Below are 23,946 nucleotides of genomic sequence, written 5' to 3' on the forward strand. Positions count from 1 at the left end.
AGAAAAGGAGGACATCGCAGGACTAATTCTCCTTGCTTTTGCTGTTTCTAAACACATCAGCAATTCATGTGGTCCAGAAACACAAGCTACAGCTTTCCAGAACAAAGAATCTGACAGTTGGAAAAATTAGTACTGACTGAATACTTCCATGTGGTCTCAAGAGAGGTCAGGGACTAGTGTAAGGAGAAAGGCTTGAGATGCCTCCCAGATAACTCAGATTTCTATGAAGCAGCTGGGTTACCCCTGTTTCCAAAATACCTTGCAGGCTGCCATGTATTTCCCTTCCTCTATCCGCATGCCACGGGTCTTTGCACAACAAAGGTACCACCCCTCTTCTTGAAAATGTGATTATGGGCCAAGTACAGCAGCTCACACCTGTCATCCCAGCACTTTGGGAGGCCAAGTCAGGAATATCGCTTGAGCCCAAGAGTTCAAGACTAGCCTGGGCAAGACAGTGAGAGCCCTATCTTTACAAAATGAAAAAAATTAGCCAGGCGTGGTGGCGCATGCCTGTAGTCCCAGCTACTCAGGAGGCTGAGATGGTAGAATCACTTGAGCCTGGGAGGTCGAGGCTGCAGTGAGCCGTGATCATGCCACTGCACTTCAGCCTGGGTGATCAAGCAAAAGCCTGTCTCTAAAGAAATAAAAAGAAAAGCAAAATGAGATGATCATTTATTACACATTTACTGGGCAACTCTGTAGTCCAGCTATCAGCAGGCAATGGAGAGTTTGTTATGGATGTATAAGGACACATCCTCACATCCTGACCTGTGTGATCTATCTTACCTGTGAGCAGATAACACAGGTAATTGCCTGGTGCTTGGAAAATGCTCAATAAATATTGGTCTCCCATGGGGGATATGCAACCCCACCTAGGAGACCTGCTAAATCTCCTCTAAACATTCAAAGAAATATAAAAGGACATATAGCAGGATATCTCCCACCCACCCAAGACCCACAATCCCCTAAGCTTTTCCAAGAAGTATACAGAATTCCCCCCGACACTGTGTGTGTGTGTGTGTGTGTGTGTGTCCTTCCAGCAATCATTTAGGCATAATCAAGCATGAGTATGTGTGTGGGTGGGTGTGTATAAACACTTATACCCTGTTCTTGTTTTCCTGTACCTGGCAGCATACCATATATACGTTCCTGCGAATTGCTTTTTTCTTAAACTTAAGAATATATCCTGAAAATCATTCCTTCTTAGCAGATATGACCTACTATTTTAAACAGTGGTGGAGCAATCTACTGTAAGAATATACATTCAATCAATTCCTTATTTTTCATTTTTTGGGGTCTTGTTTGTTTTTTGAGACAGAGTCTTGCTCTTGTCACCCAGGCTGGAGTGCAGTGGCGCAGTCTCGGCTCACTGTAGCTGCCGCCCCCCAGGTTCAAGCTAGTTTCCTGCCTCAGCCTCCTGAGTAGCTGGGATTACAGGCACAGGTCACCACACCGGCTAATTTTGCATTTTTTGGTAGAGACAGGGTTTCTACCATATTGGTCAGGCTGGTCTCTAACTTCTGACCTAAGTGATCTGCCTGCCTCAGCTTCCCAAAGTGCTGAGACTATAGGCGTGAGCCACCACGCCCAGCCTAAATCAATTCCTTATTGACATACGTTAAGTTGCTGTCACAGTCTATTACTAGCAATGCTGCAATGAATATATATTACATGCATCTTCACACACATGTATTACTATAGGAAAGATAGAATTTTTTTTTTCTTTTTTTTTTTTTGAGACAGAGTTTCGCTCTTGTTACCCAGGCTGGAGTGCAATGGCACGATCTCCGCTCACCGCAACCTCCGCCTCCTGGGTTCAGGCAATTCTCCTGGCTCAGCCTCCTGAGTAGCTGGGATTACAGGCACGCGCCACCACGCCCAGCTAATTTTTTGTATTTTTAGTAGAGATGGGGTTTCACTATGTTGACCAGGATGGTCTCGATCTTTTGACCTCGTGATCCACCCGCCTCGGCCTCCCAAAGTGCTGGGATTACAGGCGTGAGCCACCGCGCCTGGCGGAAAGATAGAATTTTTAAGATAAAATCCTTGAAGTGGGATTGCAGGGTCAGAGGGTATGTGCACTTAAAATGGTAGACAGTGTCAAATGGTCCTCCAAAGAGGTTGTACTAATTTTCACTCTCACCAGTAGAAGAATGAGTATGCCAGTTTCTCCAACCACATTCACAAAAGATTGCTTTGTTTTTAAATACAAAAGAAGAAAGGCAGAGCTCCACTCTTGCTCTATTGCCTCTTCTTGCCCCTGTGATATCATACATGACATTACTGCTTCCTAAAAATTGCACCCCTGGATGCACAACCCAGAAATCAGAGTTTAAAACAGGCTAAGTATGGTGGCTCATGCCTGTAATCCTAGCACTTTGGGAGGCCAAGGCAGGAGGATCACTTGAGTCCAGGAATTCAAGACCAAATAAATTTTACTTTCTTTTTTAAATTTTATTTTATTTTATTTTATCTTATTTTATTTGAGACAGGGCCTCACTCCATGGCCCAGGCTGGAGTGCAGAGGAGTGATCTTGGCTCACTGCCACCTAGGCTCAAGCAATCCTCCCACCTCACCATCCCAGGCAGCTGGGACTGCAGGTGCATACCACCACAACCAGCTAATTTTTATATTTTTTGTAGGGACAGGGTTTCGCCATGTTTCCCAGGCTGGTCTGGAATTCTTGAGCTCAAGTGATCCTCCCACCTTGGCCTCTCATGCTGGCATTGTAGGCATAAGCCTACAGACAAAAATAAATTTTAAAAATATTAGCAATTAGTGTTTTTTTTAAATTAGTGCAGTGACCCATAATTGCTTCACTGCATCCAAGCCTAGGTGACAGAGTGAGGCCCTATTTTAAAAATAAAAATAACAACAACGAACAGTTTAAAATAAAACGAATGCCAAAGGCAGTGGTGTTCTAGAGGTGGCTATCCTGACTCAAGAATCCTGACCATGTTGATCTCTTCCAAACTGTGTTCAGTGGCATCATGTTGGTGAAACTGGTCATCATGGAAGTATTTACACCATAAAAATCAGCAAATGCTACAAATTAGGGCTTCTTTTCTTTTCTTTCTTCCTTTTCTTCTTAAATCACTGTAAACATTTACCAGCACACCAATGTAGACTACAGTGAAAACTGAGGGTGTACTAGCCTCCTTTGAATATTTTGCCCTTGATATCCTGGTCACAAATTCTTGGAACCTAAGGATTGGAAGATGTCTGAAAGGACATCTAATCCTTATGTCTTCTAATACTGCCTCTCTCTTAGTCCCTCTATGTAGACATAAGTAGTGCCATTGATACTTTTTTACCATTATTTCATATACCCATCTCTTAATCACTTAGTGCCTACTTTTGGTGATTTCCCATAGTATAATACTTGCAAACACAGACTCAAGGCCAAATCCTAGCTCTATCATTTGCCAGCTATGTGACCACGAGCTAGTGGCTTAAACTGCTTTTTAGTTTGTCTATAAAATTTAGATGATCATAATAATGTCTCCTCATAATTTTGTTCTAAGGAGTAAATGAGTTAATGCAAATAAAGTACACAGAACAATGGCATGTACTATGCACTTAACAAATTTTAACCATTACTGTCTTCCAGTTCATTAATTCTCTCTTCAGCTATGTCAAATCTGTCATTTAACTCTTTTGTTGGATTTTAATGATTTTTTTTTTCTTTTCAATTTGGCTGCTCTTCAAGGCAACCTATACTTTGTCTACCTTTCTTCACATTTTTATATTATCTTTAGTTCTTAATCATTTTATTTTTTTGCTTGTGAACTCAAACGAAGACATCTTAATCATTTTAAATATACCATTCTTATAGTCTCTTATAAACAGTTTTATTATTTACAACTTGGAGTGGTTTCCTGAATAGTTTATAGTTTTTCATTGTGAACTCATCTTGGGAGGTCATTCTCTCTGTGGGAGTGCTGTTAGGTATGGGTTGTTGAAATATGCCTATGGAATGATTTTGTGTTTGCAGTAGAGGTTTTCATGGTACTACACCAGTTTTTATGTTAATTTTTCAGGTTGAAAGATCTCATATCTCATAGATAATGCAAATACAGATTCTACAACCACATAAGGTATAGTACCATGTGTTTAAGTTCTTGCTGATCACTTTTTTTCCAGTCAAGATCAGCTTCCTCTCTATTTCTCCAGATACTGAAATTTTTCTAGACCCTTTTCATGAAAAAGTCAGACCTTCAAGGCTACAGAGCACTCAATTCTACCTTAAGCCCAAGCCTCCTTCCTAAAGCCACTGTGGCATTAAAATCTTGGCCACCAGGCTCTACAGCTTCTGTGCAAAAGCCCCAGGAGTGGTCATGGCTTCAGCTCACATGCCACCATTTAGCTTAAATTTATCCTTTTTTTTTTTTTTTTTTTTGAGGTGGAATCTCGCTCTGTAGCCCAGGCTGGAGTGCAGTGGTGCAATCTCTGCTCACTGCAACCTTCCCCTCCTAGTTTCAGGCAATTCTCCTGCCTCAGTCTCCCAAGTAGCTGGGATTACAGGCACGTGCCACCACACCTGGCTAATTTTTGTATTTTTAGTATAGACAGGGTTTCGCCATGTTGGCCAGCCTGGTTGTGAACTCCTGACCTCAAGTGATCTAACTGCCTCAGCCTCCCAAAGTGCTGGGATTACAGGCATCAGCCACTGTGCCCAGTCTATCCTTATTTTTGGCATTTGCAGCTGTCTCTTTCTTTAGCGCTCCCTAGATAAAATTCTTACATTTCCGTCAACTCTGTGTTCATACCCGGAAGGACTCACACAAATCAGCTTAGTCCACCACGTTGCCAGAAGTATTCCAGGTCACTAAATCTAATAAAACCACTTATCCACAGTTGAGTTCTGCCCAAATTAAAATTGTATCTCCTCAAGGGTTCGCTTCTAAAGCCAGCATGTGATATGAAAATTCAAAGAAGCCAAAATTCCCCTTGAAAATCCCACAATAAGGTCTCAGGTTGGAGACACACAAACCATCTTTCATGAAGTCCAACACAGTCTTTCCTTCAGCACCGGATTTGATTTCGTAGGTTGAGCACCATATGTAATAGCTGGCTTGGATTTAGGGGCCATGTTGTGTGATAATTAAAATCCACAAATATGAGAAACATACTTGGTGGCACAAGATGCTCACATTCTAAAAAGCCAAGGGAACAAAGACCAACAGACGGAACAGCAGATCTATGTCTGCCATTCACACCCGCTCCAAGAGAGACGCCCATTGGCTGGAATGACGGGATCACCCACGCTATTTAAAGTGGTGTTTTTATCCTTTTGCTCTGTTTTTGTTGAGCAAGTATATTTGGATACAAATAAGGTAGAAGCAAGAATCTATGATGACAGACATCAGAATAGTGCTTATCTCTGGGGCAATACTAAGTGCAAAGGGACATGGGGGAACTTTCTAGAAATATTGTATATCCTGATTTGGGTAGTGGTTACATGGGTGTAACATATTAAAATTTCACCAAGCTGTACGATTAAGATTTGTGTATTTTGCCGGGCGCGGTGGCTCAAGCCTGTAATCCCAGCACTTTGGGAGGCCGAGGCGGGTGGATCACGAGGTCAAGAGATCGAGACCATTCTAGTCAACATGGTGAAACCCCGTCTCTACTGAAAATACAAAACATTAGCTGGGCATGGTGGTGCGTGCCTGTAATCCCAGCTACTCAGGAGGCTGAGGCAGGAGAATTGCCTGAACCCAGGAGGCGGAGGTTGCGGTGAGCCGAGATTGCGCCATTGTACTCCAGCTTGGGTAACAAGAGCGAAACTCTGTCTCAAAAAAAAAAAAAAGAAAAAAAAATTTGTGTATTTTACAGCATGTAAGATAGCTTGATTAAAATACAAGTTAAAAGCATACCTAAGAGGGACAGGGTGCAGTGGCTCATGCCTGTAATCCCAGCACGTTGGGAGGCCAAGGGACCCCAGGCATAATCACCTGGGGTCAGGAGTTCAAGACCAGCCTGACCAACATGGAGAAGCCCCGTCTCTAGCAAAAATACAAAATTAGCCAGGCATGGTAGCACATGCCTGTAATCCCAGCTACTCAGGAGGCTGAGGCAGGAGATCACTTGAACCTGGGAGGCAGAGGTTGCAGTGAGCTGAGATTGCGCCATTGCACTCCAGCCTGGGTAACAAGAGTGAAACTCCATCTCAAAAAAAAAAAAAAAAAAAAAAAAAGCATGCCTAAGTAGAGAGGGCTGCACAGGATTTTGCCAAAAGTTCCCATTATATGGTTAAGCCTCACAAGTGAGGATAGTAGCGAGTCTAGAAAACCTGGGGAGAAAAGAGGCAGAAAAGGGAAATGTGCTGTCACAGAGAGAGGGCGCCCAGGCTCCAAGAGGCAATGGATTTCGGTGAAGGGCGTTAAAGGGTTGACAAGACAAGACTGGTTAAGAGTATTGACTTTCAGTCCAGACTGCTTGAATGTGAATACGAACTCTATCCCTTACCAACAGAGTGACCCTCGGCAAGTTACTTGTCTTCCTTGAACTGTAACTTTGTGGGGGCTATGTGAAGCTTAAACAAGTTAAAAAGCTCTGGCCAGGCGCAGTGGCTCACGCCTGTAATCCCAGCACTTTTGCCAAGGTCAGTGGATCACGAGGTCAGGAGTTCAAGGCCAGCCTGGCTAAGATGGTGAAACCCCGTCTACTAAAAATACAAAAATTAGCCAGGTGTGGTGGCACGTGCCTGTAATCCCAGCTACTCGGGAGGCTGAGGCAGAGAATTGCTTGAACCCGGGAGGCAGAGGTTGCAGTGCGCCGAGATCGCACCACTGCACTCCAGCATGGGTGACAGAGCGAGTCTCCATCTCAAGAAAACAAAACAAAAACAAAAGCTCTTAGCCATAGGGTCTGCATATAGTAAATATTCAATAAATATTAGCTATTATTGTCATTACTCATGACAGATGGCTGGAAATGTCTCCTTCCCTCCAAAATTATAGTTCTTATTTATTTTATTCATTTATTTTTGTTAAGGCAGAGTCTTGCTCTGTCGCCCAGGCTGGAAGGTAGTGGCCTGATCTCGGCTCACTGAAACCTCTGCCTCCTGGGTTCAAGCAAGTGTGCCTGGCTAATTTTTGTATTTTTAGTAGAGATGGGGTTTTACCATGTCAGCCAGGGTGGTCTTGAACTCCTGATCTCAAGTGATCTACCCACCTCGGCCTCCCAAAGTGCTGGGATTACAGGTGTGAGCTACCACTCCTGGCCTATAGTTCTTATTTAAACTAACAATTTGACCTGAAAACTTTGTAGGTTGATGGAGCGAATGAATATTCATCGAGTAAATGAAGGGGTGTAAATGTATTCTGATTTCAACAGAGGTAGAAGGTGCTTATTTCTATGCAACTAAAATCCATCTTGTAGCCATTACCATCACTTTAATATTGCCTCATAAGAAGTGTGGTTAAGAGTGCTGGCTCTGGGCAGGGCACGGTGGCTCACACCTCTAATCCCAGCACTTTGGGAGTCTGAGGCAGGTGGATCACGAGGTCAGGAGATGGAGACCATCCTGGCCAACATGGTGAAACCCCATCTCTGCTAAAAATACAAAAAAATTAGCTGGGTGTGGTGGTGCATGCCTGTAGTCCCAGCCACCGGGAGGCTGAGGGAGGAGAGTGCTTGAACCCGGGAGGTGGAGATTGCAGTGAGCCGAGATCGTGCCCTGCACTACAGCCTGGGCAACAGTGTGAGACTCTGTCTCAAAAAAAGAAAAAAAAAAAAAAAAAAGTGCTGGCTCTGGAGCCAGATGGACATGGTCAAATTCCAGCTCTGTTACTTACCAGCTGGGTAAACTTGAATGAGTTAATCAAATTCCAGGCCTCAGTTTCTTCTCCTGTAAAAGAATTACAGCAAGGATTAAGCAAGTTACAATAATTCTCAGTACAAAGAAAGCCCCCCAGTAAATCCTTGCTATTATTTTTTCCCATAGTAGAGGCACAGTTGGGGAATAACAACTCCAAACAGCATTTGTTTGTCTGTTTGTTTTTTAAGACACAGCGTTGCTCTGTTGCCTAGGCTGGAGTACAGTGGCACAATCATGGCTTACTGCAAACTCCACCTCCCAGATTCAAGCGAGCATGCCTGGCTAATTTTTGTATTTTTAGTAGAGATGGGGTTTCACCATGTTGGCCAGGCTGGTTTCAAACTCCTGACCTCGAGTGATCTGCCAGTCTCAGCCTCCCAAAGTGTTGGATTACAGGCGTGAGCCACCGCACTCGGCCCCAGATAGCATTTGCACAGACCATTATATCACTGAATTGTTTTGCAAACAGTTTTCTCATTTAATGCTCAAAATTGCCTGCTGTATTACAAACAAATAGAGATTCAGGGAAGTTGAGTGATTTGCTGAAGGTTGCACAGCAAGTAAAGAACAAAGACCTAAACCAAACTCCTATGACTGAAGGACAGTTTGGCTGGACCGTGTTGTCCTAGGAGCATATATGGTGGGGCCAGGGCTATGCATAGAGATTTAGTATAAAGGATTTTGGGACCCTGGGGCTGCAGCAGCAGGTCTTGGTCCCTGGAAAATGTTCAGTTCAACTTGGGATTTAAATGGTCTTGGTCATGCTGTCTCCTGAATCACTTCCTGTTTTAGGTTTCTACTTTGCAGAGAAAGAAACACAACCAGGTACATTACACCAGCCTTGTCACCCTCCACACTCGCTTAGATGAAAAAAGAGAATTTTCATCAAACCAAAGTTAAACAACATCCCATTTTAATGCATTCGCCAGCAGTTAGTGTGAAGATCAGAGCAGAGTCTGCAGTGTCTAGACGCTCTGACTATTGAATGCAAGAGCAACAGAATGACTTTTTCTCTGGCCTTTATTCCGATTAAATCTTTAGCTGCCTTAGTGTTTTCTCTTTGCTTTTCATTGAGTGCTGAAACTACCGGAAGCCACTTAACCAGCCTTGTTTCAGTCACAAAAGGTTTAGGGGCCATGTCTAATTGTCCAGAGAGAATGCTATCTGCTGATAATTTCAGCCACTTCTGCTGCTTTTGCAGCTCTTTCTGTTTGCCAGAACAGGTTTTCTTTGTTGTTCTTCTTGTTGTGGCATGAGTGTGGTTTAACATTCCCTTTTAAATAATAATCACAGAACGGCTCAGTGGCCAAGGAGAGGATTTAAGAACTATCTAAGCCAGGCAGGGCGGCTCACCAATAATCTTAGCATTTTAGGAGGCTGAGGCGGGAGGATCGCTTGAGCCCAGTAATTTAGGGAGCTCTCGTCTCTACAAACAATTTTAAAATTAGCTGGGCACGGTGGCACATGCCTACAGTCCCACTGCTGGGCAGTCTGAGACAGGAGGATTGTTTGAGCCCAGGAGGTAGAGGCTGCAGTGAGCCATGATATGCACGCACTGCGCTCCAGCCTGGGTGACAGAGCAACCTTGTCTCCAAACAAAACAAAAAAAAGAACCATCTAAGCATATTGCATACTCACAAACTACGTCGTCAATGTGCACACATACCACATACACGCAGACTTCACATACCACACATGCATTCCAAGTACACACATCACATGCACACACACGTACACCACACACACACATCCCAGGAACACATCCCACACACATGCACACATCACACACACACACCCCACATCACTCAGACACACACCCAGAACACCCAGGGCACAGAGTGGGACTCTGATAGAAGTAACATGCGCCTCTAAACAAGCGTGACTTCTTTTCATTTCCAAGCTATGGGCAAAAAGCCTCAACATCAGCTCTAGAAACCAGACCTCGCCCCTTCTTCCGCCTCATACCATGGATCTCATCCCTTCTGTCTTTCCCAGCATCTGATTTTGGGCAAGTCACTTCACTTCTGTTATAAAGTGAGGACACCCCTTCGCTCAATAGCTACTGAGCATTTATTGTGCGCCAAGCATTGTGGCCATGGAGATAATTCCATGAATCAAACGGTCCCAGCCACCCAGGAGCTCTCCAAGATTAGGGGAGCAACTCCAGGCAGATGAATGCTCTGAAGGAAAGCAGATGAGGTAATTCCAGAAAAGGGTATTTAATTAACTCAGCAGGGGATAGAAAGTGATGGATAATGGAAGAAAGGCTTCCCCAAGAAGGTGATATTGAAGCTGAGAAGATAAAGTTAAGTTAGAACTGGCCAGGGGCAGGAAGGGGTCCAAGCAGAGCTCTCAGCACGTGCAAAGGCCCGCAGGTTGGACTACTGGTCCACCCAGTTAAGCCCAGGAGGTGGAAGAGGGATGGACCTGAATATGTCAGGGGTGGGCTTGCCAGGGTAACGTGCCGGGGCCAGGTGCCCTCCTGAGGTCCCTCCCAGCCCTCAATGCAGATTCTATCGTCTTCTGAGAACTTAGGTCCTCTCTTTCCCTGACAGCTTGTCACTGGCATGCTGAAGTCGGCTTCAGAGGACAAGGGGAGTCCCAGCCACCTCACGTGGGCTCCGCTCCTTCCTCTCTGTTCTCCTCTCAGTAGTGACCAGACGGTGACTCAAGGAAGGGAGCTGTCCTCTATTTGTCATTTAGTGCTTTAAAAGATACTCGCCTATAGTCCCCACTACTCTAGAGGCTGAGAAAGGAGGATCACTTGAGCTTTGGAGTTCAAATCCAGCCTGGGCAACATAGTGAAACTCTGTCTCTATAAAAATAAAAATTAAAAAACACCCAGGGCTCCTAGACCTAACTGGCCTTCTAACCAACTCCCTCCTTTCTCCCACCCAGTCCCTGACCTAGCTGAGAAACGCTAGATTTCTCTGTGTCCTTATCTGTCTTCTCCAAGAGACTTTAAGCTTTAAGCTACCTGAGGGCTCATGCCAGTTTTGGTCATCCTAGTATCCCCTGCACCTGGTACTATGCCTGATGTCCGGAAGATCCCCCAAATCCAGGCAGAACCAAACCAATCCCCTCCCTGCCAATGAGCACTGCCCAGAGCCCTCCCGCAGGGCTGCCTGTCTGAGGCCAAGGCGGGAGACCCAGAATCAAGCCAACCCAACACTCCTCCCCAAGCCCCCTCTAGAAGACTCCACCCCATGAATCCCAATCTGAAAACTGACAGCTATGTTAGCGTAATTCCCTCATTTTATCAACAAAGAACCTCAGGCCCAAAAGAATGATATGACTTGCCTGAGGTCTCTCAACAAATGTGATGTAAAGTTTTTAAAATTATTTATTTATTTATTTTTAATTTTTTTTTTTTTCTTAGTTGGAGTCTCGCTCTGTTACCCAGGCTGGAGTGCAACGGTGCGGTCTTGGCTCACTGCAACCTCTGCCTTCCAAGTTCAAGCAATTCTCCTGCCTCAGACTCCCAAGTAGCTGGGACTACAGGCGGGTGCCACCATGCCTGGCTAATTTTTTGTATTTTCAGTAGAGACATAGTTTCACCGTGTTAGCCAGGATGGTCTCGATCTCCTGACCTCGTGATCTGACTGCCTTGGCCTTCCAAAGTGCTGGGATTACAGGCATGAGCCACCGTGCCCGGCCAATATAAAGTTTTTTTTTTTTGTTTTTTTTTTTTTTTTGAGATGGAGTTTCGCTCTTGTCACCCAGGCTGGAGTGCAATGGCGCGATCTCGGCTCACCGCAACCTCCGCCTCCTGGGTTCAGGCAATTCTCCTGCCTCAGCCTCCTGAGTAGCTGGGATTACAGGCATGCGCCACCATGCCCAGCTAATTTTTTTGTATTTTTAATAGAGACGGGGTTTCACCATGTTGACCAGGATGGTCTCGATCTCTTGACCTCGTGATCCAACCGCCTCGGCCTCCCAAAGGGCTGGGATTACAGGCTTGAGCCACCGCGCCCGGCCCTATAAAGTTTTTTTAAAGGGGCAAAACATCACTTCAATGGAAACCTATCTATCACCCCTACCAGAAACACTGCTTATTTTAAGCGGAAAACCCTTAATGTTGGCAAGTCGAATGGAAGCTTTCCTTCTCTGACCAGTTTCACCACACTGACTCCTGAGATGCTCTAGGCAGAACTAAAAGTTCTCACTGAAGCAAATCTATTTACAAAGGTGACCAGGAATTGTTTTAGGGACTAGATATGTTTTTGATTATGGATCATTTTTAAAGTTAAGTCATTATTATGTGATCTAAGGCTACAATAATTTTTTTTTAAATTAAGCCTCCTAAACCACTTAGTTCCTTCCTGGTTTTTAAAATGTTTTGCTATTTTTAAATGTTTTGCCATTAAACAACTTTACCAGAAGTTAAAAAAAAAACAACAACAAAAAACAAAACATAGATGATCTTTTTTTAATTTGAAACAGGTTCTCACTTTGTTGCCCAGGCTAGAGTGCAGTGGCGCAAACGTGGCTCACTGTAGCCTCGACCTCCTGGGCTCTAAATGATTTTCCTGCCTCAGTCCCCCAAATAGCTGGGACCACAGGCACGCGCCACCGTACCCAGCTATTTTTTTTTTTTTTAATTTCTTGTAGAGAGAGAGTTTCACCATATTGCCCAGGCTGGTCTTGAACTACGGACCTCAGCTCCCAAAGTGCTGGGATTACAGGTGTGAGCCACTCACCCGGAACAAATGATTTTTTAATTTTTTATTATTTATTTATTTATTTTTTTAAAGACGGGGTTTCACCATGTTGGTCAGGCTGGTCTTGAGCTCCCGACCTCAGGTGATCTGCCCACCTTGGCCTCCAAAGTGCTTGGATTACAGGCTTGAGCCATTACGCCCAGCTGGAACAGATGATTTTTAAAGAAGATATTTCTACTCATAATCCATCCACCAAAAGAAATATTCCTTACAATCCTGTGTCCTCTTAAACTCTTATCCACAGATCTGTACTCTGGACACATATATGTATTTCATTAAAACACATTACCTTTAGTATAGAAAATTGTTAGTTTCCTTTTTACTTAAAAAAAAAAAAAAAAGACAAAAACTATTAGGCAAGTCACTGGCACCATGTTTCTGATTAACGCCACAGCAAAACCCAGGCTACAAATTAAAAGCACCTGGAAATTTTGGTTTGAGACTTTTAAAGCAACATTTTCTAACCTGCTTCATTCCATTATTCTGACACTTTCCACATCCCACTTAATAGGAAACAGACAAAGGAAGACAGGTGTTTTTGCTTATTCCACCTGGCATAGCAGGCTCTACTGCTGATGTTTGCAACAGTTGCTTATTGCTGTATTTTTCCTGCAAGTGAAATGACATCTCTGGTTTGGTCAGAGTTTAAAAATACTGCTGCCAGTCCCCGCCCTGCATAATTAAACAGACTCTCTGGGGATGGACCCCACACTATATTGTGCCAAAGCTCCCCAGGTGATTTTCATGTGCAGTTAGGACTGAGAAGCACCAGGTTAAGATAACTCATTAGTCAAAGGAAGCCCATGGGAAATCTTATCTGGAAATGAAGAAGTCTAGTAATTAAATAAAATAGCAGATGTAAAAGTCCCTAGCAGTGCCTGCTACCCAGAAGACCATAAATGTTAATTAAACAAAAAAATGATAATTTAAATAATTACTCCTTCCCCTCAGTGGATTCATCTTGTTATTTTATTGGCTTGTTTATCACTTGCTTTTTCCTTTACCATGATTCATTCTATCCCTGTTAATAAAATTATAAACTTATACCCATAATCCTGTTCACCTACAAGAGCTCTGCAATATTTCTAACAACCCTAATTGCTTTATTTAATAACACTTGCCCCCAGAACAGTGGCTAATATATAGTAAATATGCAATAAACATTAGTATTTATGATAATAATGGATATTCAGAATTATTTTAAATCAGAAGTCATGAGCGTTTTTCTAAACTAGATTGAATTTATTTCATACTATTAGGAGCAGTTAGCAATAATGTAAAAAATTATTAGGGCAATGTTTAACAAACTTATGAAAATAGACCTTTAAGTAAAGCAATTCTTTCGTATAATTTCATGGGAAAAAACTAAATGCAGTCATTACACAGGTAAACTTATCTATCTCCCCATTCAAGGGGACCCTGCTCAGCTATTCCCATAGCTATCTAGAGAAGCTAATAGTTATAAGCGGTATTTAATTCCAACTTCTCCCTATGGTTGCCTCTCCAAGCGTGAATTTGGAAGATCGTTCTTAATGTTTGCCCTTCAGTTCTGAGAAGCCAAACATTTGTTTGAAAAAAAGAAACAATTTCTGAATCAGAACAAAGAGGTTTTTTTGTGTTTGGTTTCTTTTTTTTTTTTTTTTTTTTTTTTTTTGAGAAGAAGTCTGGCTTTGTCGCCCGGGGTTGCAGTGCGGTAGTGCAATCTTGGCTCACTGCAACCTCCACCTCCCAGGTTCAAGTGATCCTCCTGCCTCAGCCTCCAAAGTAGCTGGGATTACAGGCATGCACCACCACCAGCTAATTTTTGTATTTTTAGTAGAGATGGGATTCACCATGTTGGTCAAGCTGATCTCAAACTCCTGACCTCTAGTGATCGAACGGCCTCAGCCTCCCAAAGTGCTAGGATTACAGGTGTGAAACACTTCACCCAGCCAGAGCAAAGAGGTTTTATTAAGGCCATTTCCAAATGTCTTGCCTTGCTGATACAAGCTGCCTCAGTCTTCTTTTCTCGTGATGTGCCAGGCATAGAAGGCTTCTAGCAGGTATGCGGGAAGTTGGGCATGTTCAGCTCGAGATTCAAATTCATTCCCAGCAGACCTCCCTATGGCTCACACATGAACTCTGCTATGCCTCACTTCCTAAGGCCATCAAGCTCCCAAGTCTGCCATTTCATGTTTTAAATCAATTGGACTCGACACCCAGCTGAAAATAATGATGTGCACTCTGTATGTAAATGTCAATTATAAAGTAAAAAATGATCACACATGTGCCAACTCCCATCCTATACCATTTGGTATTATCACCTAATATTTGTCCTTATTCTTTCAATGAGATCATGGGGGAAGTAGAAAAGTTCCTCTTTAACGTTTCTTTCTTGTTAAAGAATAAATGTGCTAATAACTCTCTGTTAAGCCCTATTCTATGTAGCTGTTAAACATGCCATGCTTACAGACATGTAGTATATTCTATGTCCTTGTACTTTCACCAAGATACCTGTGCTGGACATGCTCATAGGCATGTCCCAGCTCACAGCCTATGTCCCTTACCTGTTTAGAAAAGTTTTAAGTTATTTATATTACCCAATCAGATTTTAGTTTAAATTATGGCCGGAGATGGTGGCTCACTCCTGTAATCCCAGCACTTTGGGAGGCTGAGGTGGGCGGATCACGAAGTCAAGAGATCGAGACCATCCTGGCCAACACAGTGAAACCCTGTCTCTACCAAAAATACAAAAATTTGGGCGTAGTGGCGTGTGCCTGTAGTCCCAGCTACTCGCGAGGCTGAGGCAGGAGAATTGCTTGAACCCGGGAGGTGGAGGTTGCAGTGAGCCGAGTGCGTGCCGCTGCACTCCAGCCTGGCGCCTGGTGACAGAGTGAGACTCCGTCTCAAAAAAACAAACAAACAAAAAATATGAGGTCTGGCTCCAGCCAATGGAGATCGGACGCAGCAGTAAGAACAACCCCAAATGTGTAAGGGATAAATATGTCTGCTTCTCCTTTGTTCGCTGTACTCTTATGGCAAGATGGTTAGCAAGAGTACCCTTCCTGCAGTCCAGGGAGTAAAAATTGCTTGCTGAGAGATCCTTTTGTCTCAGTTTTGATTTTTCTTTGCGGCACCGAGCATCTGTTTCCAACAGATCATAAGCACCTTGAGAGTGGACATCTTGTATTTACAGTAGAAGTATTCATTTTGTTTATTTATTTATTTTTATTAGAGTCTTGCTCTGTTACCTAGGATGGAGTGCAGTGACACCATCATATCTCACTGTGACCTCAAACTCCGGGGCTCAACGGTCCTCCTGTCTTTAGCTCCCAAGTAGCTGGGGTGCTACTTAGTAGCATAGGGGTGTGCCATGGTGTCTGAATAATTTTTTTATTTTATGTAGAGATGAGGTCTTGCTATGTGCCCCGTTCAATCTCCAACTCCTGGTCTTAATAATCCGCCCATCTAGGCTTCCTAAAGCCACCATGGGCCACAGTGCCCAGTCTAACTTTAGTTTTTATCCTCTTAATTGTCTATAGTGTTATATAGCTAGACAATCAGATTACCTGAATAATCAAACTTCTCTTTCTTACGTTTTCGTTAAATATTCATCCAGCCAAGCACTAAATGACTACTGAGAGATGGTTGTGGAGCAGGCATCACACAAGTGATTCCAATTTGTCTTGGTTGATTTGAGCTTGTTGGAAAAACCACAGTGTCTGAAACCTCCACTGTAACAGATCTAGGCAAGGCTCCCTAGAGACCCGAGCCTGGTGCTGTGGGTAGCATCCCCCTGGGTGTGTTCCAGGATCATACAGAACAAAAGATGCACCTGGAAAACGAACGCATTTGGAGGAATCCTTCCCCATGCTGGAGTTTTCTAAAGGATCCCTCATCTATTCAGAACGTGTCCTTTTATATTAGCCAGGTTCTCTATAGCTCTGTCAATGTGTTATTATTTCCCAAGTATATAGTCCAGAAAAGATGCTAATACATTGGGGCTGGGGGATGTTTTTTAAAACATATTCCCAGGTGTTCAATTTCCTATTCATAACTAGTGCTAGCTAGTTAAGTGCATGTATACACACACACACACACACACACACACACACACACCCCTTTCCAAAAATATATCAACATTGGCCGGTGCAGTGGCTCATGCCTCTACTCCCAGCACTTCGGGAGGCTGAGGCAGGCAGATCACTTGAGGCCAGGAGTTCGAGACCAGCGAAACCACATCTCAACTAAAAACACCAAAAAAATATTAGCTGGGCCTGGTGGTGTGCGCCTGTAATCCCAGCTACTAGGGAGGTCGAGGCAGCAGAATCACTTGAACCCAGCAGGCAGAAGCTGCAATGAGCAGAGATAGCGTCACTGCACTCCGGCCTAGGTGACAGAGCAGGACTCTGCCTCAAAATAAATAATAATATATCAATGTTTTGCAATCCTCATACCAGGTAAATACAAAGTACTTCTGATTTTCAATGCCTGTTTACCACCAAGATGCAAATCCCATACACATTTTGGGATTCTTTGAAGATAACACAACTGATTCTTGGGTCTACCACAAGTTTATAAACATTCTCTGGCTTGGAATTTCTGTCAATAGTAGCTAAGGTTCATTTCAACATATTGCTATGCTAACATATGAAGGAGAACAGCACCCATAGTATACCTTTTACCAAGAACTGGGGTCTAAGATCTGGGGATATCCTGCTATAATACTAGGCAGTTCTCTTTCAAAGATAATAAACAGCAGGAGGGTCTATTAATTATCATTTCCCAGCTGGCCATGAGGGCTCAAGCCTGTAATCTCAGCACTTTGGGAGGCCAAGGAAGGTGGATCACCTGAGGTCAGGAGTTTGAGACCAGCCTGGCCAACAGGGTGAAACCCTGTCTCTACTAAAAATGTACACACACAAATTAACCAGGTGTGGTGGTGGGTAGCTATAATCCCAGCTATTTGGGAGGCTGAGGCAGGAGAATCCATTGAAGCTGGGAGGTGGAGGTTGCAGTGAGCCGAGATTGTGCCATTGCACTCCAGCTCAGGCAAAAAAAAGGGAGACTCTGTCTCAACAAAATAAAAGAAAATAATTATCATTTCCCTTTAAATTCATTCTCTCCTGGAAATATGAACCATTTTCCAGATTAAACAGTTCATGATAAATGATGCATGATAAAATATTTAAATCTGGAATATATAAAATATATGGAAATATATAAAATATTACATAGGAATATATAAAATATTATATATGGAAAATATATAAAACCATTTTCCAGATTAAATGGTTCATTTAAATGATGCATGATAAAAATAAAAACACAGTTTTTACATTTGCCTACCATTCTCCTGGCATAGGCCGATTGCAGCTTAAGACACACATCATTTTTCCACAGTATCATGATCTATTGCTTACATAGTTAAAATTGTTTTTAATGAGCCAGGGAAGGAGGTGCAATGAGCCAAGATTACACCACTGCACTCCAGCCTGGGCGACAGAGCAAGATTCCACCTCAAAAAAATAAAAAATTATTTTTAATGATGCTGTAGTACTTGCAGCTCTACGTCCACGTGATAAATCTGTCTTCAAGAAATCTGATTTTGGGGGTGGGGAAGACAACTACATAATGTGGTTGGCACCTAACATGTTGATAAATGTTCAAAAGAAGTTTTCTGAGGCTTTAAGCCAATCATCTGTTTAAACCAATAACATTAATTATTACTGTGCACTTTAATACATAGTCTTGTTTTTCGAGAAGTCCAGTTTGGCACACCATTGACTTAATAAACAATATGGGCTGGGAGCGGTGGCTCACACCTGTAATCCCAGGTACTTGGGAGGTTGAGGCAGGAGAATCACCTGAACCCAGGAGGCAGAGGTTGCAGTGGGCCAAGATCTTGTCACTGCATTTCAGCCTGGGCCACAGAGTGAGACTCTGTCTCAAAAACAAACAAAAGCCGTAATATGAGGCCAGGCACTGTGGCTCCCGCTTGTAATCCCAGCTCTTTGGGAGGCCAAGGCAAGTGGATCACTTGAGCTCAGGAATTCAAGACCAGCCTGGGCAACATAATGAAATCCCATCTCTACCAAAAATACAAAAAATTAGCTGGTCGTGGTGGTGCACACCTGTGGTTCCAGCTATGTGGGAGACTGAGGTGGGAGGATGGCCTGAGCCTGAGAGGTGGAGGTTGCAGTGAGCCAAGATGACACCTCTGCACTGCAGCCTGTGTAACAGAGTAAGAGACCATCTCAAAAAAAAAAAAAAAAAAAAAAAAAAGAAACACACACACACACACACACACACACACACACACACACGACAAACAACAAAACAACATAATATGAAGATGGGAAGGAGATAGATGAGGAAGGAAATGAACTATTGTGTAGTGAAAAGCCAGATCCCAATATCACCTCAGTTAAACTGAGAGGTAGAGTTAGCTCACCCACACATACACCTTTTTTTTTTTTTCAAGACAGGGTCTGGCTCTGTTGCCCAGGCTGGAGTGCAGTGGTGCAATCCCAGCTCACCGAAACCTCCACCTTCTGGGCTCAGGACATCCTCCCACCTCAGCTTTCAGAATGGCTGGAACTACAGGCACATTCCACCATGCCCTGCTAATTTGTTTGTTTGTTTTTTGGTAAAGATGGGGTTTTGCCATGTTGGCCAGCTGGTATTGAACTCCTGGACTCAAAAGATTGCCAACCTCAGCCTCCCAAAGTGCTGGAATTACAGGCGTGAGCCACTGTGCCTGGCCCCAGCCCTACCCTTTTTTAAGTGGAGACATGAACAGAAGCTCATTAATAGATGAGAAGAGAAAAATGTTTCTGAAACAAGGGAGAACTGATTATCAAATCCTTCCCTAGTGTAAGGATGTATCCCTTTTAAAGGTATGTCACTATTTACTTGAAAATGTGAGATTTGCAGAGATCGAGAGTATTATTTCTGGGTATCTGGTCCAATTCCCTGATTTTATAGATGAGAAAATCTAAAGTCTGCAAGAAAAAAAACATGCCTGGGGCCTGACCGTAGGATCATAGCAGAGCAGGACCAGGACCAAGCTTCCCGACTCAGCTTCCTCCCAGTCCCAAAGACCTTAACCTGGTGAACTGCTTCCCAGGCTTCGGGTATCAGTTCAGGGAGCCTGCTGTCCTGATGGGTGCCCCTGCTGGCCCACCAGATCCCTGTCCCCGTCCCTCAGAGCACTCCTCACACTACAGGTAAAGGACATCACCATCTATCTATCTAGTTTCCCGGCTGGATTGAGAGTAACTCGAGCGAGCATTCCTCTTTGTGTCCTGGTACTGAGTGCAGTAGTGACATCCACATGGATACTGTGTGTAGTGAACAGAGTGACCAACTTGTCCCCATTGGCCAGGGAATTTCCCAGCTTTAGCAATGAAAGTCCCAAGTCCTGGGAAATACCCCAACCAGGATGGCTGGTCACTGGTAGCAGACGTTAACAGGATCAGACAGCCTGGTCACACTTCCCCCTTCTGTAACCATCCTCCAACACCCAGGCCAGGCCCCAGAGCCCCATCTGTGCCATACAGTCCCTTCAGCTCAGCCCTGTCCAATAGAACCTTCTGCCTCGATGAAGATGACTTCTGTCTGCACTGTCTAATACCTTCACTCTAGCCACACGTGGTTACTGAGCACCTGAACTCTGGCTACTGGGACTGAGGAACTAAATTCGTCATTTTATTTCATTTTAATTAACTGACACATAAATAGCCCCACGTGGTTAGTGGCAACTCTGTTGGATAGTTTAATTCTGGTTTTCCATTTGTGGGATTAGTGTGCCATCACTGCACACAGGGATGAACTTTGAAGTCAGACAGACCTGGATCCAAACCCTGGCTCATTTACTAACACAGCACTTCTTAGGGAATCTTGTTTCTTCATCTGTAATCCCCACAAACTCACTTTGCAACAATGTATGGAAAGTGAAGTGACTGGCCCATAGCAGAGCCTCAAGAAATAGGATTTCTCTAGAAGCAACTAAACCAAATGTATGTAAATATGCGAGAAAAATTTGATTCTGAACCAAAAAAGTAAATGCATGAGCATCATTTCCAGCAGGTCTCTAAAACCCTTGTCTGTTTTTAATTCTCATTCTAAACTGTCACGGCTGCCCAGCTGGGCTCACCACATCTTAATTTGTGTCCCTAGGCCTGCAGTTGGCTGTCACCAAGCCACTTCAGAAGGTATCGCAGTCAACACAGTCTAGCTACAAACATGTATGTCCAACTCTCCAAAACGGATACGTTAAATTTGTGCAATTTTTTTTGTATATCAATTATACCTTAGTAGAGCTGTTTAAAAAAAAAAACCTTGGAAGTGGCTCATGACTGTAATCCCAGCATTCTGGGAGGCAGAAGAGAGAGGATCATTTGAGCCCAGGAGCTCCAGAGCGGCCTGGGCAACACAGCAAGACCCTGTCTTTTAAAAAAATGTATAAATAAAAAATAAAATAAATGCCCTGCTAAATTAAAAAAAAAATGTTTTTAAGAAGACACCATGGGGTGGCAGGGACTGGGTGGGGGTTAGTGGCAGGTCACCCAGAGTGTGGTCACTCAGACAGCCCTGGCAGCGGCAGGAAGGGATCTGGACAGGGAGGGTTCCAGGCCAGTCCCGGAGCAGGGACGAGGCAGCGCTCACGTGCGCTCTGCGCCAGCCACAGGGATGCGGGGACGCTGGGGACGCAGAGATGCGGAGACACCAGGGGACCGCCCTGGAGCACGTCCTGGGCATCTCCGGCCCGAGTGACCTACAGAGGACACCGCCCACTCCCTTCCGCGGGGCACGGGACCCGACACAGGAGGCCGAAGCGCTGCGCAGTAAAGCCGATCTTCTCCGGGGCCCCTCCCAGGCCCTAATGAATACATCCCCTTGGCAGGAACCGGCAGCAGGTCCTAGGAGAAGCCAGCCGCTGATCGGAATCACCGGGGAGCCTTTTAACAATATTGTTCCCCAGAATTGGGGATGAGGGTTTATAGACGGCTCCAGGTGACAGTGCTGCACAGCTGGGGCCTCCTGTTTTTTCTCTGGATGCCTGAGGAGGTGATCCTGCTGAGCTGCCCGGGCGGGAGCACCGCCCATCAGCAGAGAGAAGCACTATTTAGGGCTGTGGCAGGAAGTACTATCCTTAAAAGTCCCCTGCCTCTTTCTGGGTCAACAGTCAGAGGGCTGCAGGGGCCTGAAGCCAGACACGGGACTGCTTGCTTCCTTCTCCTTGCAGAAGGCTAAGCACCTTCCGGTTGTCCAGGACCTCCTCATCCAGTGTCTCCCGGGCAGCGCTGGCAGGGTGGCCCTCTTCCTCATCCCCTAAGCATCCAGGCGCGGGAGCTCTAATCCATGCACCTGACACTAGGAATCCCACAGTCACCGCTGTTACTGTGGCTGCTACCCTCATCTCACTGAGAAAGAAGCCGGCTCAGAGAGATGGGATGAGTCACCCAAAGCCACATGATGCTGGGGGCAGGGCTGGCATGGGAACTCTGGGCTCCAGGGCTCAATTTCCTCCCTGTGCCTCAGGATGTGGCTGCTGCCCAGCCCTCCCACAACACCTTTTCTCCTCCCTCTTACAGAAAACAGGCTCTACCAGTCAGGATGACACTTCACTGCACATGCTAGGGGTTTAATTCATGGGACCCCACCTGTCCTCCCTGAAACAGTCCTGGGTCCTCTGGGAATGGCCTCCAACCACTCCAGAGTGGTGTTTTTTAAGCACAGCTTTGGAGCCTGACACACCAGGGTTGCCACTCAGTAGGTGAGTGGCCCAGGACAAGTTTTTTTTTTTTTTATTTTATTTTTTTGAGACAGTTTCGCTCTTGTTGCCCAGGCTGGAGTGTGCAGTCTCGGCTCACTGCAACCTCTGCCTTTCGAGTTCAAGCGATTCTCTTGCCTCAGCCTCCGGAGTAGCTGGGATTACAGGCACGTACCACCACGCCTGGCTAATTTTGTATTTTTAGTAGAGACGGGGTTTCTCCATGTTGGTCAGGCTGGTCTCCAACTCCTGACCTCAGGTAATCTGCCCACCTTGGCCTCCCAAAGTGGTGGGATTACAGGCATGAGCCACCACACCTAGCCTGGGACAAGCTGCTTAACCTGTCTGGGCTCAGTTTCCTCTGCTGTAAAGTGGGGCTGATGATATTTACCACTAAGGGTGGTGGTGAGGATTCTTAGGGGAGATCATCCAGTGGATGGGATGGGCACCACAGCAGCTGGCAGCAGGTACTAACAGGCAGTAGGTGCCACCATCCAGGAGCAGTTCCTTCTCTCGGCCTCTCCACGCCCCATCCTGACCGGGGAAAACTCCATACTGCTTACCCTCTTGCCTTATTCACCCCCTTGAAATCCCGCAGGCTCCCTGGACCAGTGACCCACTGCCTCTTGCTCGCCACTCCTCTTGGGTGCCTGGGCCAGCCTGGAGACACTGGAGACTGACCATGTGGCCTCCCCCACCACCTAGAAATAGTAAACGAGAAGTAACCTTTTTCTATTCCCCATTCCAGACTTCCTTAATTAAAATCAAATATTTGCACACTCTCCAAGGCCTATAAACCCAAATCGCAGGAAAAAAGATGCTTCGGAGCAAATAGAAGGAGTGTGACACAGGTGGTCAGCGGGACCTCGGGGGGGGGACGGGGCAGCAGGTCCTGAACAACTACCCCAGCCCGGAGCGGCCACCCTCTGCTTTTCTCAGTCGACCTCCACAGCAAATCAACGCAACATTCACTCTGCAAAAGGCCCACAGAAAAGCCTCTAAGGGTGAGTAAGGGTCGGGAGGGTTGGAAGGAACAGTCTACCCCAGCCCCATCCCAAACACTTTCAAACTAGCCCGGCATGGTTGCCCCAGCTGTTAAAATAGTGAGTCCTTCCACACAGGCTGGCAAGTAGCTGCTGCCCCAGGAGCCCTCGTCCCAAGTCCCCTTCCCCCAGCACTCCCAGACCTCCCCCAGGACACAGCAAGGACAGGATTAGTGTCGGGGTACCAGTAGAGGCTTCGGGAAAGTAGTGCGATCGGCCGGGTGCAGTGGTTCATGCCTGTAATCCCAGCACTTTGGGAGGACGAGGTGGGTGGATCACGAGGTCAGGAGATCGAGACCATCCTGGCTAACATGGTGAAACCCCATCTCTATCAAAAATACAAAAAAGTAGCCAGGTGTGGTGGCATGTGCCTGTTAGTCCCAGCTACTTGGAAGGCTGAGGCAGGATTGAACCCGGGAGGCGGAGGTTACAGTGAGCGAGATCACACCACTGCACTACAGCCTGGGCAACAGAGCAAGGCCGCATTATAAAGAAAAAAAGGAGAGGGGAGGGGAGGGGAGGGGAGGGAGAAAAAGAGAAAACAAAAGAACAGAGAGCGGGGAGGGGGGACGAGGGAAGGGGAGGGGTGCGATCCATCG

At 45.1% G+C, this 23,946-nt stretch overlaps 1 protein-coding gene across 17 annotated transcripts in view; it reads right to left on the minus strand.

Moving 5' to 3' along the window:
* Nucleotides 1-23,946, minus strand: part of CYRIB (CYFIP related Rac1 interactor B) — a 169,092-nt gene that overhangs the window by 115,126 nt on the left and 30,020 nt on the right. For all 17 annotated transcript variants that reach the window (XM_074387130.1, XM_074387120.1, XM_074387132.1 and 14 more), the window contains exon 2: nucleotides 7,804-7,856. The gene's annotated coding sequence lies outside the window, so the exon portion shown is untranslated. The remainder of the gene's footprint in view (nucleotides 1-7,803; nucleotides 7,857-23,946) is intronic.

This window comes from Saimiri boliviensis, chromosome 15, assembly GCF_048565385.1.
Source record: "Saimiri boliviensis isolate mSaiBol1 chromosome 15, mSaiBol1.pri, whole genome shotgun sequence".
Taxonomy (NCBI): domain Eukaryota; kingdom Metazoa; phylum Chordata; class Mammalia; order Primates; family Cebidae; genus Saimiri; species Saimiri boliviensis.